The 17331-nt window shown below is 43.6% G+C and overlaps 1 long non-coding RNA gene across 1 annotated transcript in view; it reads right to left on the reverse strand.

The window, feature by feature from the left end:
• LOC309350001 overlaps window positions 1-6545 on the reverse strand; it is a 240408-nt gene extending 233863 nt beyond the window's left edge. Inside the window, exon 1 of the long non-coding RNA XR_014160236.1 lies at window positions 6270-6545. This is a non-coding gene — a long non-coding RNA (uncharacterized lncRNA). The remainder of the gene's footprint in view (window positions 1-6269) is intronic.
• Window positions 6546-17331: the final 10786 nt, after the last annotated feature.

A 17331-nucleotide genomic window follows, 5' to 3' on the forward strand; every position in this document is an offset into this window, starting at 1 on the left:
AGCCTACTGGGAAATGATCTATAATGAAATTAAGAAAGTCCTTAAGTGGACATTTGTAAAAAAACCGGAGGCTTTTCTCTTGGGCATGGTCGGCCAATTGGTACCAAAAAAAGATAAGATCTTTTTTATGTATGCAACTACAGCAGCAAGAATACTCCTAGCAAAGTATTGGAAGATGCAAGAACTACCTACTCTGGAAGAATGGCAGACGAAGGTGACTGAATTTATGGGACTGGCAGAGATGACCGGCAGAATCCGTGATCAGAGGAAGGAGACGGTGGAAGAGGACTGGAAAAAATTTAAATCATATCTTAAGAACTGTTGCAAAATTTCGGACTGATAAAATGTCAAGGGTTAAGAATTAGAGAATTATAGTTGGAAATATTTAAGTTAAGAAAATCATGAAGGAAATCAAATTTTGAAAAGGAATGAAGGATTGCTAAAAATTTTGGACACAGGGGTGCAGGGAAGGGGAGGCATGGGGAAGTCATGTATTATTTGTTTGTTTGTTTAATTTTGTGTTTTTTGTTTTATGAAAATTAATAAAAATTATTTAAAAAAAAAAAAAAACAGAATCCGGCAAACCTTGTGTGCTGGGTCCGGGGGTAACCCAAGTAACACAGTCCAGGTCCGGTCCCAAATCCAAGGATTCCACAAGGAGTCGGTCCGACAGGGCCAAATCAGGACACGAGGCAGGAAACCAGGCTAGGTGAGGCACAGGATCACAGGCAGGTTCTGGCAAACAGCAATGTTTCTCCCGCAACCTGGGGCAGGGTCCAGCAGCCTTTTATCTCTGTCGGGGTAACGGCCGATCCTGATCCCCCGGTGATTCACCTCCCTGTCTTGCCCGAAGGCGAGCACTCCTCCTGTGAGTACTCAGGTCTCTCCTTCTCTCAGACCTCAGTCTCTGTAGCTCAGGAGATGTCGGTGGGTTACTAGACCCAGAGGCTGCCTCAGCCTCTCCTAACCCAACTGGTAGTGGAACAGCTGTAAGTAATTGCCCAGCTGAAGGCAATGAGGTAATCCTCAGGCCTCAGGGCTCAGGCCCCTGACTTGGCTCAGCTGGTGCTTGTTGCAGGGGAACCTGTGCAGACTAGGGCTCTTCAGAATCAGGCCCCAAACTAGGTTCAGCTGCCGCCTGGGGCAAAGGATCTGGTGCAGACTGAGACTCCTCTGGCTCCGAGTCTGAGCCCGAGATCCAGGCCATCACACCTTGAAAGTAGGAGAGCAAAGAGCTCAAAGACAGAGGGCACTTAGTAGCACCCATGGAAGTGACAAATGAGGAAGTGGGAGAGACGTGTGTGTGTGTGGAGATTCACTTGGGACAATGCCATTATCCAAGAGGCTGCGTTCTATAGCCTCTCTCTGTAAATACTGGATAAAAAGCGGATGGTAAAAAACATTTCCTTGTCTTTGTACATTCCTGGGCAACTGGCCAGGAGTTGCTGGCAGCATCCTGACAGGTGGGGTTGGTGGGAGAAAAAGGCTCTCACTGCTTTGGTTGACGAATACAAGGCAGAATGGGAAATGGTACCTCTATTTGCCCGGAGTGACAAATACTGTTTAAGCAGCATAAACACTACTGACACCCCAACAGGGCTCCCCAGAGTTTGGGTTCTTTCATATGACTGGAAATCACCATACATTCAAAGAGATGAGACATTTATTAATGTATTTGGAGAACCAGGGAAGCCAGGAGACCACAAAAACCCAACTGGAGTCACAGTGAAGGGGGAGTGTATAGTTTCAACACATCATCTGCACTGTTCAGTTTCTCTAAGTCCCAAAGCTCCCAGAAAGACTTTCTATATTTGCATTTAAAGCCCAGAGTGGCAAGGACTCCCGCATGCTAGCTCTGCAGGTCCCTGGTGACTGGATTACTATTTTTTTAAAGATTGAATGACAGATTTTTGTGTGTACGTGAACAGAGACAGCAATCAGTCCCTTGGAGTGACGCAGGCATTGCCCCATGAAGAAGTCCCCATGACTCCTGATCCAGGTTATCAGATCATATCTGATGAGCCCACGTAGGAACCTGAATTTACTGTACATTTCTAGCCTTTGGTAAAGCTCTAATTCCAAAGGCACATGCAGGCTCGCATTTTTCATTTCAAGCTGCAAAAGAACTTCACAGGAGAATGATGTCCACTTCACAGTACATCTGAATGTTTTGAGCCTAGCAAATTAATGTTCTGAACCAGCTAATTAGAAACTTTGACAACATCTTTAGTAAATAGGTGATTTTGGGGGGGATTGGGGGTGGATGAAGATAGCTGTTTTCAACCTGAAAAATTATGCTGGAAAACGGGTGCTTTACTAAAATTTATTTGTGATTTTCATGCCTTTAGAAAGCTTGGTTTCTTCAAACCAGCCAACAGAATGAAATTCTTCAGCTTTAATCATGGCCGCTTTCTATCAGAGCAATAGGAGGTGCTGGCAGTTGCAGGAGAGTGAAAGTTGTCTCACTTCTCAGTTCTACACCCTTCAAATCCTTTCCTGCAGGGATCTATGAATGCTCAGGATGATAAGGTTACGAGAGAATAGCTCTCTCTGCTGGAATAAAATAGTCACTCCTGGGTGGACTGTCATCGCCATTGTTCAAGGTCACTTCTTTTTATTACTACAGACCTTTATAGAGAGCCACAATTCATCATGACTTAGACATGTGATGCATCATTTTCTGTGGTATGTCTCTGACTTATTTCACTCTGAAGATGATGGTCCTTTGCCTTCTATTTCTACCAACACTACATTAAAGGAAAGGTGTGTCTATATACCTGCTCACCAGATCTTTTCTCCTGTGCTTTATGATCTTTCAAAAGGGCTTTGAATCCACATCTTTGTGGATTCTGCTGAATATTAGGGTGCATTTTCACCTGCTTCATTTAGCATACTCTTTGGATGGTTTCCAGAGAGGAAGGCAGTTCCAGCATGGGCTACCTTGTGAAGAAAAATAACTGGGCTTTTGTTGCTTATATAATCAAAAGAGTGAGTACAGTGGTACCTTGGTTCTCAAACTTAATCCGTTCCGGAAGTCCATTCCAAAACCAAAGCATTCCAAAACCAAGGCACACTTTCCCATAAAAAGTAATGCAAAATGGATTAATCCGTTCCAGACTTTTAAAAACAACCCCTAAAACATGAATTTTACTATCTAACGAGACCATTGAGTCATAAAACGAAAGCAATAAACAAGGTACTGCAGTCACACAATCAATCAATCAGTAGTTGAACTGGATTCCACACAGTCACAAAAACAAAAAAAGCAGTCGGTGGAAGAAGATTGGAAAAAATTTAAAGATTATTTACAGAAATATTGTAAAATTAATGAGCTTTAGAAAAATGGTGGAATGAAGTTATATGGCTTTGGCAGAAATGTTATAAGGAACTAGGTACAGATAGATTGTTAATGTATTAAAGGGAAAAAAATAAGGTTAGAATATGTTAAGATTAATTACAGGACAGAAAACAGAGGAAGATGGAAAGGAATTGCTGAAACAGTTAATTGAATTGGAATACAAAAAGGGAGGCATGAGGAAGTCAATGAAACAAGTGAATGAAAGCTAAGATTGAAAATATTGCAAGTGTTTTTAATTGTTTTTGTTTTGTTTTGTTAATTCAATGTTTTACGTAGTGTTTTTGTTTTTGTATTGTATTATATTGATTTGTTCTAATTTTCTTTCTTTCTTTTTGTAATCTTTAAACTCTTAATAAATATTATTTTAAAAAAAGCAGCAAAAACAAAAAAAATTGCAAAAGCAGACAGAAGTCAGTGTAACACTCAAAATGGAAATGTGGCACTCAAAACGGAAGTGCGACACTCAAATTGTCAGCATAACACTCAAATCATCAGCGTAACTCTCAAAACGGAAATGTGGCATTTAAATGGAAGTGTGGCACTCAAATCAGAAGCATAACACTCAAGACAGAGCAAGTTTGGCTTCCAAAAAAAGTTTGCAAACCAGAACACTTAACTTCTGGGTTTGCAGTGTTTGGGCTCCAAGTTGTTTGAGTACCAAGGCGTTTGAGAACCAAGGTACCACTGTACTTAGAAAAATAACAACCATGTAATCCTCTGGATAGGGGTGGGGATTATATTCCACCTTTTCTCCAAGGAGTTCAAGGTATCCTGCATGCTGAGAGTCTATTGTACTCCAGCCTTGCCCATAGTTGCCTGGTTGACCTTGTGAGAACAGAATGCTGGATGTTTGGTCTGCTCCAGCAGAACATTTTTCTGTTCTTCTGCTTTAGCAATGTGCTTGCATCCATATGAATGTCCAAGATAAAGGTTGTTGTATGGACAGTGTATCTTTTGTGTGCAGGGCCCCCTTTCTCCACCCTTCCCTTTGCCAAAGTTTCCCCTTGTGTGCGCAACATGGAAATGTTATGCAAATGAATGAGAATCAGCTGTATGACTGTGTCATTTGTATGACCTTGTCATCTGAGCTATAGTCCTCCAGTGTGGGATTTATATAATGGTGGTGGTAAATGTAATCATGTATTTGCCACATACTGTGCTCTGTCATGGTGATATGGGTGGATAATAATGATAATAAAGGTAAAGGGACCCTTGACCATTAGGTCCAGTCGTGACTGACTCTGGGGTTGCGGCGCTCATCTCGCTTTATTGGCCGAGGTAGCTGGCGTACAGCTTCCGGGTCATGTGGCCAGCATGACTAAGCCGCTTCTGGCAAACCAGAGCAGCGCACAGAAACGCCGTTTACCTTCCCACCGGAGCGGTACCTATTTATCTACTTACACTTTGATGTGCTTTCGAACTGCTAGGTTGGCAGGAGCAGGGACTGAGCAACGGGAGCTCACCCCATCATGGGGATTTGAACCGCCAACTTTCTGATCGGCAAGCCCTAGGCCCTGTGGTTTAACCCACAGCGCCACTCGTGTCCCTCAGTAATGATAATATTATTATTTATACCCCACCCAACTGGCTGGGTTTCCCCAGCCACTCTGGGCGGCTTACTGCACATAAAAAATTGTAAAACATTAGACATTAAAAATTTCCCAATACAGGGTTGCCTTCAGATGTCTCCTAAAAGTCAGATAGTTGTTTATTTCCTTGACATCTGATGGGAGGGCGTTCCACAGGGTGGGCACCACTGCCTGGTTCCCTGTAACCTCACTTCTCGCAGTGAGGGAACCACCAGAAGGCCCTTGGAGATGGCCATCGGTGTCCGGGATGAACAGTGGGGGTGGAGATGCACCTTCAGGTACACTGGGCCGAGGCTGTTTAGGGATTTCAAGGCCAGCACCAACACTTTGAATTGTGCTCAGAAACAAACCAAAAGCCCATGTAGGTCTTTCAGGACCAGTGTTATATGGTCTTGATGTGTAATTGATGTGAGGCAGGTCTAGGGCTGGTATGAAGTTGTGCCATTAATGGGCATGTGACCATGTTCTTCATGAGCACAGGATACTGCATGAATCTGCTGCTTCTTTCTACTGCTTGTATTCCACCCATGAATCTCCTTCGTCTAGTCTGCCAGTGTGTCTGAGCTATTTTCCTGGCATAGTGCACTTCCTACATATCCTACAGCCCCTCATCCAGGAGGTCTTACATATAAGAGCGCACTGTCAGTGTGCCCTTAAAAAAAATAATACTCACAAGAAATTCAAGGACACATACCATTTTTATTAATTAATAGGTGACATTTCCATCATACCTCTTCTTAAAAGATTTTGAATGATTAATATATTGTGTCATTTTTAAGGGACCTCTCATTACCATCTCCTTTTTAATATTCATTGATAAATAAAGAATTCTGGGAGCAGTTGCTGCTGTTTTATATATATAGTATATATAAGCCCCATTCATTCCATATGGGCTCACTCTCCCATTGACATGAATGGGCCTGACTCCTGTTGGATCAGAGGGTCTGGTGCCCAGCTCCATCCTCTCCCCAAATATTTTCCCTTACTGACTTTCGTAGGGTTGCGGAAGTCAGTTCTGTCTCTGCGTGGAGACAGATAGTTGTAACCAATGCCTAAGCAACCACTCACATTATGTATTTTAATAAAGTTGTGGTCAAAATTATGCCAAAAACCTTAAAAATCTGAAGGCAGCCCTGTTCAGGGAAGTTTTTAATATTTAACGCTGTATTGTTTTTAACACTTGATTGGGAGCCGCCCAGAGTGGCTGGGGAAACTCAGCCAGATGGGCGGAGTATAAATAATAAATTATTATTATTATTATTAAACAAAAAAATCTGCATGAATTGTGATTTATTTAGGGGGTGGCATGGGGACCTTGACACGCAACTACAGTGGTGCCCCGCAAGACAAATGCCTCGCAAGACGAAAAACTCGCTAGACGAAATAGTTTTCCGTTTTTTGAGGTGCTTCGCAAGACGAATTTCCCTATGGGCTTGCTTCGCAAGACAAAAACGTCTTGCGAGTTCTTGCGAGTTTTCCCCCCTTTTCTTAAAGCCGCTAATAGCCGCTAAGCCGCTAATAGCCGTGCTTCGCAAGACGAAAAAACCGCTAGACGAAGAGACTCGCGGAACGGATTAATTTCGTCTTGTGAGGCACCACTGTATCTTTGGATGTAGTTGCCTGCAAGTTTCCCTCCTCCTGACCCGCATTTTGAATTCTCAAGCCCTTAGGGCTAGGGGAGGTCGCAGAATTGGCTCCAGCACCTATCTGCCTCACTGAGCGCCAACCTTGGCTAGACCTCAGAGGCATTATTTCTCACTCAGATCCACAGGTACCTCCTACAAGAGAGCTGAAAGGCAGAGACAGCAAATGCCAGACCTAAGAATTTGATTCGGAACCAGAAGCTGATGCTTTGCAGCTGCCTTTTGCCTTCCAGGCCACAGTGATTCAAGGAATCGTTTCCCCCCTTTTTCCCCTTTCAAAAATTTCACTTGGAAATCTGAAGATCAGCCACCTTGAGATAGAAAGAGGATTATTTCACGTTCCTCACTCCCCCCCTTCTCCCATTTCTGGAATGAGCAGAATTAATCCACTTAGTCTAATGCTGGGCCTCTCAGCAGGCTTGTTTATCAAGAGAACAGGGTGGGGGAAGGCGATTTTGATTCTTGGACCACTTTATGATGCAAATGTCAGACAGGAACCGTATCCTTTCTGTTTTGCAAGCCAACGCCCATTCTTTTTCCAGCATGGGAATTGATTTGCAGACATGTTTTGAGAGAATATTAATATTGTCTTCACATAAGGCTGAGCTCAGGGAATAAGAAGCTGAGAGGAAGTCACTAGGGCCATCGTACAGCTTATGCGCTATGAATACTGTTACTAAATCAATACATGTTTGTCATAGGTTTTCCTGTAGGAGTTCACATGCATATATTTAAAACATATGGCAACCTCTCAAATGCCACAAAACTGCTTTATATAATTTTATCTGTAGGCAGTTTTTATACACAATGGTGAATATTGACCATGTCCATATTGAGGCACGTCCAACTCTCTAGAGACTGCGATCTACTCCCAGTATAATAAAACTGGCAGAGATGTACCCATTGTCATTGCCCAGAGTTCACAGCAGTCTTTAACAGCATCAGTAACATCTAGACCATGGGAGCGTTTCAGCCCCGTTCTTGAGTTTGTTTAAAATCTAAAACAGCTTATCTTGTATTCCTTTCTTTGAGTTTGTGCCATTTAGGTTTTTAAACCTTTTTGCAAAAGCAGCACTAGAATTTTCACAGTTGAGTCTTCAACTCTTTATTATTGTGCTTTGCTTTCTTCAAGTTGGGCTTTGTTTAAAACTTGCTATTTAGGTTTTCAAACCTTTTTTGTAAATTCAGTATTAGAAACTGTACTTTTGAGTCCTCAATCCTTTATTACTGCACTTTGGTTTACCTAAGTCAAGCTAGCATCATAATACGTCAGATTTTTTTGGGTTCTACCCTTTTTTGAATTTTGGTCATTTAAAGTTTATGAGTTTTCTATTTCCTTCTGAGGAAACTGAATAGTTCAGTGAAACGGGGTTTGTAGCCGGCAACCCATTAAGGCTTTCTTCTATTTTAGGTTTTTCTATTCTCTCCCTTAAGCTTTTTGATTTTTATTATTTAGTTTATTTCCGCAAGATAATATTTCTAGTCGATTACTTCTTGTTTCAGGGATTTTCACGGTATTTCATTTGTTTTGTGCAATTTCACAGCGGTGGTGGCAGCAATGGGACACAGCAGGCAATCACTTTTAAAAAATTGCAGAGGACCAGATGAACATGTCTGACATATACCATGAGTGAGAATCATAGAATTGTAGAGGGACCCCGAGGATCATCTAGTCCAACCCCGTGCAAGGCAGAAATAAGCAGCTGTCCCGTACAGAAGTTGAACTTGCAACCTTGGCATTAGCAGCACCAGGCTGTAACCAACAGAATTAATACATAAAAGAATAAGGTAGCATAAAAAAACCTGGACCTGTCATCCAATAGCAGTAAGAACTGGGAAGAAACAGAAGAAACTAGGAATTGGTACCTGGATGCCATTGCAAGACTTTTTATTTTTTTTTTTCCCAAATTTTCCAAATTGATTTTCCAGATTTTTCTCACAGAAAAAAGAAAAAAAAAGACAAAACACACAACAAAGACAATAACCTAAACACAAAAGAAAATTATTACTTCCAATACCTCACCTCAATCTCTTAACATTGGTAACTGACTTCCTCAAATCCCCTCTATCTGAATTTCATTATATCACCTGTATAACAGTTCTCCAATTTCATATTTCTAATAATATTAACTCCTTTCATTAACTAATCTCTTCTCCTTTATTACTATTCTAATCATTAATATTTACTACCACATAATCTTATTCTACCCCTAAGCCTATTTGTTACTTCCAAGAATTTTCTATTTATCTTCTATTACAATATTTAGCTAAATATTCTTTAAATTTTTTCCAACCATTGCAAGACTTTTTAAAGTGTTGGCACTCGTATGAGTTGAAATAATTAGTGTGAAAAGAGAAGCAAAATATTCAAATCTTTATTGAATGTCTATTTTCAACGTCTTGTTACTTGGGGAAAACTCAGGTGTTTGAGAAGTCAAATCACAGAATGTTGGATAGCCTAACAGGAATGAACAGATAGTCTGTTAACAGGCCTGAAATACTCTTGTCTCCTTTTGAACTGAGGTCAGTTAAAAAAAAAATGACCCAAGTGATGGCCTTCCAAATGAAATCCATTCTTCTTCAGCCTAAAATCAATTGTTTAAATTTTATTCCCAAAGTCGCACAAATTAATTACAATTATAGCAAGTGTGGAATGCTGAAATGGAGATGGATGAACCTGCAAGCTCTCCCTGACTCTTTAATATATTGTTTGCCCTGAGAGGAATTTGTCACTTCTGTTGACAGGCAAAGCACCATAAATTCTAATCTAGTGTGAGACATTCTTGGTCTCAGATTATCTTGCAAATGCTCCGAGTAGGACCTCTACATAGCCTTTATGTTGACCTGAAATAAAGGATGATCAGAACATCTTGTCTTGAAGAGATAATGCCACTGGTCTTGTTGTGCACTAAATTAGAAACTGATAACAGGGTGGGACTGAATAAAGTTTTGGACATGCTCATTGTCTTTAATTGCAGTATATTGCCACAGAAGCATGCAAATGAATGTTTTATTCTCTCTCTCTCTCTCTCTCTCTCTCTCTCTAGCATGTAAAGAGGGATTGCTGCTCTGCAAAGTGTATGAATGGCCCCTCATAATGTTTCTCAACATTTCTCAGGTCTTTTGCCTAGAATGCACCTCCAAATGCACCTTAAATTTCACTTGATGGCAAGTCTGACAAATAAATGCACATAATTGATATAGAATATGAGCAATTTGTATTCAAGCCCCATGTTGAGCAAAAGATTTCTGCATTGCAGTTTGAAAACACGCCAAAGTGCAAGTAGATAAATAGGTACCACTCTGGCGGGAAGGTAAATGGCGTTCCCTTCCAATTCTACAATTCTGTGATTCTATGAATACACAGAAAACAATGTTGGTGATGGGCAACAGCATGACACCCGTAACACCCATGTTTGCAGCCCAGAACCTCTTGGACTAAGTAGTATTACATATAGAAGAAAACCCGTTCTTTTACATTCAGAAAAAGCAACTGCCCTGTTCTAGCACTTCAGTTCCATTGAGTATGATTTCAATTACAACTGCTGAGTAAGAAAGGAATAAAGTACCCATTCATATCCATTCAGGTTTGCTTATATTTCATAATGGGAAAGCTTTACTATGACATTTTATCAGGGCTATCTTAAGCATATGCGGTGCCAGGGTGTAAAGATCTGCCTGGCGTCCCCCCCCCCCGGTTGCCCAGTCCCAGGCATGCAGGAGGGTGGAGCCAGCTGGCCACCTCAGCGTCTCGCTGGCTCAGTCACCCCTGAACTCGCAGCACAGAGCTGCCCGCAGAAGAGCTCGCCGTGGGGCTCCAACCAATGGGCGGGCTCTTCCCCGGACTCAACTCTCGGGCCCCGGACTCTTGGCCTGGTGCCCCTGAGAGCCCGGTGCCCAGGTGCCCTGCACCCCTAGCACCTATGCGTAAGACGGCCCTGCATTTTATTATGTTATTCTGCTAAGGCAAGGTTGCCCCTTTTAGAAATGAAAGTAATTCTTAGTTTGGTCATTTATTGCATGAGTAAAATGTAAAGGCCCCTGGGTGGTTGAGTCCAGTCAAAGGCGACTATCTTGCTTTCAGGCCAAGGGAGTCGGTGTTTGTCCACAGACAACATTCCGGGTCATGTGGCCAGCATGAATCATAGAATCATAGAATCATAGAGTTGGAAGAGACCACAAGGGCCATCGAGTCCAACCCCCTGCCAAGCAGGAAACACCATCAGAGCACTCCTGACATATGGTTGTCAAGCCTTTGCTTAAAGACCTCCAAAGAAGGAGACTCCACCACACTCCTTGGCAGCAAATTCCACTGTCGAACAGCTCTTACTGTCGGGAAGTTCTTCCTAATGTTTAGGTGGAATCTTCTTTCTTGTAGTTTGGATCCATTGCTCCGTGTCCGCTTCTCTGGAGCAGCAGAAAACAACCTTTCTCCCTCCTCTATGTGACATCCTTTTATATATTTGAACATGGCTATCATATCACCCCTTAACCTCCTCTTCTCCAGGCTAAACATGCCCAGCTCCCTTAGCCGTTCCTCATAAGGCATCGTTTCCAGGCCTTTGACCATTTTGGTTGCCCTCCTCTGGACACGTTCCAGTTTGTCAGTGTCCTTCTTGAACTGTGGTGCCCAGAACTGGACACAGTACTCCAGGTGAGGTCTGACCAGAGCAGAATACAGTGGCACTATTACTTCCCTTGATCTAGATGCTATACTCCTATTGATGCAGCCCAGAATTGCATTGGCTTTTTTAGCTGCCGCGTCACACTGTTGGCTCATGTCAAGTTTGTGGTCAACCAAGACTCCTAGATCCTTTTCACATGTACTGCTCTCAAGCCAGGTGTCACCCATCTTGTATTTGTGCCTCTCATTTTTTTTTGCCCAAGTGCAATACTTTACATTTCTCCCTGTTAAAATTCATCTTGTTTGCGTGTCGAGGTCCCCAAGCCACCCCCCAAATAACTCACAACGCACACTTAATTTTTGTTTAAGGTTTTTGGCATAATTTTGGCCACAACTTTATTTAAATACAAAACCGTGAGTGGTTGTTTAGGCATTGGTTAAGACTATCTGTCCCCCCGCCTGGGGACAGAACTGACTTCCGGGCACCACCAAAAGACAGTGCGGGGGAAAGCAAGTCGGGGAGAAATGGAGCTGGGCCACAGACCCTCAATTCTCATCTGCATGCTCCCCGAAGGCTTGCCGGCCCTAGTCCCATTCCAGGGATTGGACGAAAAGATGGCAAGCCCCAGGATTCCTTTAACGGAATTCCCTTTCCGCAGCAACCATGGAGGGGCAGGCCCAGCCTATCCTAACCCCTCCTCCACCAATTTATAACCAATGCCTAACCGCAACCTTACAAGTTGTGACGATTTGCTACGCAGTAGGCAAAAACCAAATGGCCCAGCCAATCAGCCAGATGGACAAAATTCCTACCAGGCCCCTGCCCCAACGGCAGACAACCCCATGACAGGCATAGCAAGGTCAATGCAACAACCCCTTACTCAAGGGCGGGTGGGCGGGTGATCCGTTGCATGCAGCAAAGAGAAAGCTCCAGGCTGCGTGCAGAGTATTTAAACATTTTACCCCTCTCACCAAAATTGCAACATAACTTTTACCCCAGCAACCCAGTGAACCAATCACTGCCCCAGGCCATCTTTAGAGACCCTGCCTGGTAACAGAGGGGTGGCTCAGCAGACCCCACCGCAACACGTGCTCTCCATGAAGGAGAACACGCTTTGTTGACTAAACTGCTTTTGGCGCAATGGGACACCGTGACGGAAATCAGAGCGCAAGGAAACACTGTTTACCTTCCCTCTGCAGTGGTACCTATTCATCTACTTGCACTGGCGTACTTTCGAACTGCTAGGATGGCAGTAGCTGGGACAGAGCAATGGGAGCTCACCTTGTTGTGGGGATTTGAACCACCAACCTTCTGATCAGCTCAGAGATGCTTCGTGGTTTAGACCACAGTGCCACCCACGTCCCTTATATTGCATGAGGTAAACATAAAGGGACCCCTGGCCATTAGGTCCTGTCACGGACGACTCTGGGGTTGTAGTGCTCATCCCGCTTTATTGGCCGAGGGAGCCAGTGTACAGCTTCCGGGTCATGTGGCCAGCATGACTAAGCCACTTTTGGCGAACCACAGCAGCGCATGGAAACACCGTTTACCTTCCTGCCAGAGCAGTACCTATTTATCTACTTGCACTTTGATGTGCTTTCGAACTGCTAGGTTGGCAGGAGCAGGGACCGAGCAACGGGAGCTCAGCCGTCGCAGGGATTTGAACTGCCGACCTTCTGATTGGCAAGTAAAATGGGGACATAAACACATAATTTTCATGAAAACGTCGCATCGGAAAAATGCCTAGTAGTCGTTGCAGTTTCTTATTTTCCAACCTACAGTTTTCAGAGCAGAGAGGCGCAATGAGTATTACATTTGTTTGAAACAGTATCTTCTTTTCAGGTGGGGCTACTTAAAAGGGATAGTTTGCACCTTTCCTCACTCACAGGTGGGCAGGGGGAGGTTTTTGCACCTGGTCTGATACTGAGGAGGGGACTGCTGGACTGGCTGTAAAGCAATGTTTGGTCAGGATGAGGAGGGAGGGTCTCGGCTGCCTTTCAAGCCTGTGCCCCCCTCTTTCAAATCACACTTTTATTTGGCAACTGATTAGTCACTCAGAGGCAGAGTGTGGGCTGCACTGATTACCAGTTGCTTGACTGGTGATCTTCGGATAAAGGGCAGCGTATCAATGTAATAATAGGAATGATGATAGTTTTTTTAAAAAAATAGCTGGACCTGAGCATACAGCACATGCAAATGGCAACTGGTGGCTCTGTACTGATACATGCCTATGATTTCTCAAGGTTGATTTTTAATCTTTAGCAACACACAATGCAATGTAGCAGGGGGAGTGAGATGGGGGAGAGGAGAGACACCAGTCAACTGAATGAACCAAAAGCTGTGGAATATTGCACATACCCAGCACGCCACAGAAAATTCAGAAAGCAGAGCCAAGAACAGTGGAGAACTCATTGGTTCCTCTTCAGAAAAAAAAAGCCAGGTAATCTGGAAATTCTGCAATATGGAGAAATATGGTCAACTTAGTTGTTGGCACAGTGTATAAGGATCAAGGCCCACTGTGATATACAGTGGTGCCTCGCAAGACGAAAAGAATCCGTTACGCGAGTCTCTTCGTCTAGCGGTTTTTTCGTCTTGCGAAGCAAGCCCATTGACGGCTTAGCGGATTAGCGCTATTAGCGGCTTTTAGCGGCTTAGCGGCTTAGCGGATAAGCGGATAAGCGGATAAGCGGTTTAGCCGCTTAGAAAAAAGGGGGGGGGAGGAAAAAAACCCCCGTAGGATCTTGCAAGACATTTTCGTCTTGCGAAGCAAGCCCATAGGAAATTCATTTTGCGAAGCACCTCCAAAACGGAAAACTCTTTCGTCTAGCGAGTTTTCCGTCTTGCGAGGCATTCGTCTTGTGGGGCACCACTGTACAGGTTAGCAACCTTTGAAGCTTTTCTTGCACAAAAAATCATTGAAGTGTGGCTGTGGAAGTTGTTTCTTTGAAATCCTTTAAATTGTTCTCTTTTTAAGCATCATGGTATTCTCTTTTGACTTCCCTAAATATTTTTTTAAAGCCCATATTTTGCAATCGGATTTTACCTTTTTGAGGATCTGAATCATTTTCACTCTTCTTTTTTGAACCCCGTTCACACTCAGAAGTCCATATAGTATTTGATTTTGCATCCATTCCTACAGGTCTTTTGAGGGAGCTAGACATTCCTCCAAAGGCTGTGAACAAAGGCATGGTTGGAATTGAGTTGCAAAGATGATATAAGTATAAGTGGCACGCATGGGCTCATGTTTTCCTTATACATCCATACTATGTTTCCAAATGCTAACATATTATTTTTCTCTCAGGTCTGATATGAATCCATGCAAAGCTATGAAAAAAAGAAATTGGTTGAGTGATTTAAAAGACTTGAGCAGCCCCTAAGCCTCTTGGAAGACTAAAAGATGCGCTAGATGAACTGTGTTTTGGGATTAAGGTCCTCTAGATCAGGGGTCAGCATACTTTTTCAGCAGGGGGGCAGTCCACTGTCCCTCAGACCTTGTGGGGGGCCAGACTATATTTTAGAGGGGGGGGAAATGATGCAAGAGCATCACGAGCCCTGGGGCTGCTTACCTGTATCTTGTGAGGGGCAGGGGCAGGTGGTGGTAGTAGTGGAGGAATGATGGGCGGTGTGCGAAAGGGCTCTGAGAGGGGCTGCTTAAAATGGCGGCTGCTCAAGTGCTGCTGCTGCTGCTGGCACCAATCAAGGCCCAGCCCCCTTCCTCCTCTAGGCAGGGCGGTGAGAAGCCAGGAGCAGGGAGGGAGGAGGCGCCGCCATGTGAGGGAGAGGAAGGGAGAGGGAAAGAACATGCACACTGGCGATCCACACAGCGATTCCTGGACCGTCCACGGGCCAGATCCAGAAGGCATTTGGGCATGATCCGGCCCATGGGCCTTAGTTTGCCTACCCATGATCTAGAACTAGGGATACATTATGTCAATGCAGTAGTTGCATAGGAGTGGAAAGCTGGCTTTCACATAAAGTGTCCTTCTGGTGAGTGGGGAGTGGAACACACACAAAAGGGTTAACTTGCTCTGGAGGCAGGGTCAAATTTCTGAGAAAATGTCACTGGTCAGCTGGAAGGGGAAGTAACCTTCCAAGCTACTTCTTCTTTTTTATTTTTTTAAATTTTTTTTATACTTTTCAGATATATACATTTCACTGATTTTTCATTGATTTTGACATTTTAAAACTTGACCTCCTTCCCCCTCTTTCTGCGGTTCCTTAAATTTATTTCTAATATCTTCTGCATATCCAAATAAACTTAACTTGCTCATTTCTCTCTCTCTCTCTCTCTCTCTCTCTCTCTCTCTCTCTCTCTTTCTCTCTCATACAGCTGCACGTTATTACAATAATCCTGCCAGTGTTTTTATCCATTTACAATTTATCAGTAAATATTCAATAAACCTTTTCCATTCTTTTATATAAACAAGTTTGTTATCTTGATTTCTTCTTCTTCCTTCCAAGCTACTTCTAGTTGTCAACAAGCCACAGCAGTTGAGGATGGCCGAAGCGAAAATAATTGCAAAACCTTTCCATAGAGCAGATATAAACATCGGAAACATCAGGCATCACGGGGCAATACAGAAATACAACCTCACCAGAGAAAGCAAAGACGCTTCACTGTGCACTATAATTTTTTCCCTTATGACCGCGACTAGCATTTCTGCTGCAGAAAAAGAAATGGCAGTTCCTTGCTGCCCAAAGCATAAGTTGCTGCTCCTGCAGGAAATGTAGTTTGTGGTTCAAGGACCCGATCCCTGCTTTGTGGAATAAAGACACACGGACACAGTGTATAAGGTTAATGGGCAAGAAAAGGCCACAACTTTATTTATTACAGCAAGTGAGAAGGTATTGACTTAGGCACTGGACCTACGACAGATTGACTCCACCCACTCGGAGAGGGGTGAGCCTAAAGGGGGTTTATTCACCAGTAGGTGGAGCCTGTTGATGCTAATACAAATATAAGCTCTCCCCTGATGTCACCGAGGGTCGTGCCATGGCCCCCCGCCACACAGGCATCGGACAGGATCCACAACCACCAGATTCCTTTAACGGAATACCCCAAATTGAAGGGGTAGGCGATGGCCACACCTAGCCCTTCCACACACCAACAACACATTCCAATGAGGCAGAATGGTTGGCGCAGCGGTATCTTAAACTGTACACCACGCCCCCTCCAAGCCGCCCAGTTGGGCGCTTACCTGTGGGCGTGGTGCGCCAGCCAGGTGAGTGGGGAAGGGGGCATAACGCCTCCTGTGTGATGCAGTAATTTTGTCCTGCCCACAACACCTCCCCTCCGTGAAGAGGAGAGGCTTTACTCCACAGCTAGCATTTCCATTGTATTTGTGAGTGTGGGATCAACTATGCATGTAGGAGCATCATGGATATCTTCTGGGCTGCTGCCTAGGTCATCACTGCTAATAGGGTTCAGCACTACTCTTGTGGAAAGCAATCACGGCCCGACCAATACTATGTGATTCCAAGTACACAGATATTACAGGTGGGGCACTGGACCTGACCATTTGAAAGCAGGGGCCACATTGCAAGGACCATGTATGAATGGGCGCTTTGTCTACTCTTACTGTATGAAAGGGTCAATGTCTTAAGTAGGCATAAGTTCTAGGGATAACGGAAAGCTCACAGAGATCAAAATAGCAAAGGGAAAACATCAACAAAGCTGGACTCAAAAGTATTGGCATAATTAATCCAGCATCTTGGCACCCATGTGTTATTTAGACATCTTGAATTCACACAATGGCTAATCTGCCTTAATTAAATTTTTGAGTGCGCACTACGGTTGCCACTCTGTACCCAAGTAATTCAGTTAAGACCTATTTAGGTCCTGGGTGCAGGATTTCAGCCTGTGGTTACAATCCTTTCCCACATATTTTGGAGGAAGTCCCATTAAACTCATCGAGTCCTGCTTTTATGTAAACATGTAAAGGGCTGGCTTGTATGACGTGTTTAGAAAATGCAGTAAATACATTTTAATGGTCTAAAATATGGTAATTTTAGACCATTAAAATGTATTTGCATCAATAAAAGATGCAACGCTACTAGTTTATAGAAACTATTGAAAATTTGAACTTGTGGAAGTCAATAGTATTTTTATTAGCCAT

The sequence above is a fragment of the Podarcis erhardii genome (genome assembly GCF_964252035.2).
Source record: "Podarcis erhardii genome assembly, chromosome: 9".
In the NCBI taxonomy this organism is placed as follows: Eukaryota; Metazoa; Chordata; class Lepidosauria; order Squamata; family Lacertidae; genus Podarcis; species Podarcis erhardii.